Consider the following 1,906-nt stretch of genomic DNA (forward strand, 5'->3'; position numbering starts at 1 on the left):
AGGAACCTCGGTATATGGGTGAACGCCACACTATTTGATAGTGATAAGTTCGGGATAGTGAAGAACAGGGTTGACGCCACTAAGCTTCCTAGATAAGCCAACGAAGTCCTCAACGAAATATGAGAGAAAGAAATCTCAAAAATTCCATGAAAGTTTAACAAAGTTTCATTAAGTGAAAAGTCTAACCTCTTACAAATGAAATAACATATTTATAGCCTAAATAAAAGTAGCCAAATGGACAAGCTTAGAAGCTAAAAATTCGGCCATAAACACCTAGATAATTCTAGAAGAAAAATCATGAATATCCATGAATGTGCTGCCCTTTAATGTTCCATCATCCTCCTTGGCCGAATGAAGCTTTAATGCACCTTGAATACTTGAATGGTTAGCTTGAAAATGCATGGATCACGCATGAAACGTCCCAATGTATGTTCCTCCATAAATTCGGTCTATGAACCTTCAAAAACATGAACATTAAATAGCCCCTACTTGCATGAACGTCTCCAATACATGTACTTCCTTAAATGTCGTCCATTGAACCCCAATTCTACATGCACCTCTTCATACATTGCACCAAGCCTTACATGAACTTGCATTAATTTCCTTCTATGCATGCATGTGTGCCGTCCAAAAGGATTGGATCTTCTAGATACATTCATGCATGAATCTTCATCATTCATGTAACCGAATGTGCATTTGAACCCAAACATTCATGTATTTTGTGTATTCATGTATTTAAAAAATACATGAACTTGTAAACACCTTGAATCTGGTCATGCATGCACCTAATTAAATGTTGTTCATTCATGCATGTGGGATGTCCAAAAGAGATGTTTCTTCAAGCATTCATTGCGCCGTCCATGAGAATTGCACCTACAAGAAATAAAACAATTCATAAGACATCATGTGAACACATATAAATTCAGCACAATGTCAACACATTTAAGATATGTGATATCTATGACATATTAATAACAAATATTAATATAAAACAAAATTAATGCTTAAATAAATATATTCAAATTTTATTTAATCCATTAAAGTTAAAAATCAGGTTTGAGCTAAAATGAGCTAAGCTTTAGCCCTTGAGCTAAAGTTGAGCTAAGGTTAAACTCCTAAGCTGAAGTTGAGCTAAGGTTTAGCTCGTGAATTGAAAATGAGCTAGGAGCAAGCTCGGTTTAGCTCAGGCAACTAGATTGCGCTCGAATGAGCTGGATAGAGCTCGTGGAGCTGGAAACAAGCTGGGATCAGCTTGCCAACATGTCATGGCTCGACTAGGGAGACTTGTTCGAAAAGTTTCGCTGGGCGCGCTCGCATCATAAGGTTAGCCGAAAAACAATGACCCTGAATCATCAAAGGACAATTCTTATAGACTTTATCAACCAGGACTGACTTGCCTAATGGGTTTGACACTCTGATTATAAATTCTGTAGGTTCAATGGATATATTCATACTAGACACCAATCTCATGCAAATGTATGAATGCGTTGACCCAGATCAATTAAGGCAACAACACAAGTATTAAAAAGAGAAAAAGTACCTGTGATAACGTCAGGAGCATAGGCTTCCTCTTGAGCGCGTATTGCATACTTTCTTTCCGAGGTTCGAGTCTCTGATTTCGTGGTGTCTTTGGCCGTAACTCGACTGCCACTAACACTTCTTAGATACTTTGGAGGTCTACCTCGTGGAATAAGAGCACTCGATTTTGGGGTTACTTCCACCTCTTTATCAGTTCGCTCTAGGCAGTCTCTGAGGAAGTGGTCAAGAGAACCACATCTATAACACGCACTGCTCTTCATCCGGTACTCTCCAAAGTGAAATTTATTACAATTTTTAGACTTCGGCTTTTGGTTATCTACTCACCATCGGGGAGGAAAACTTTTGATTACGTCGTTTAGAGCCTCTC

This window comes from Gossypium arboreum, chromosome 2 (assembly GCF_025698485.1).
Source record: "Gossypium arboreum isolate Shixiya-1 chromosome 2, ASM2569848v2, whole genome shotgun sequence".
In the NCBI taxonomy this organism is placed as follows: domain Eukaryota; kingdom Viridiplantae; phylum Streptophyta; class Magnoliopsida; order Malvales; family Malvaceae; genus Gossypium; species Gossypium arboreum.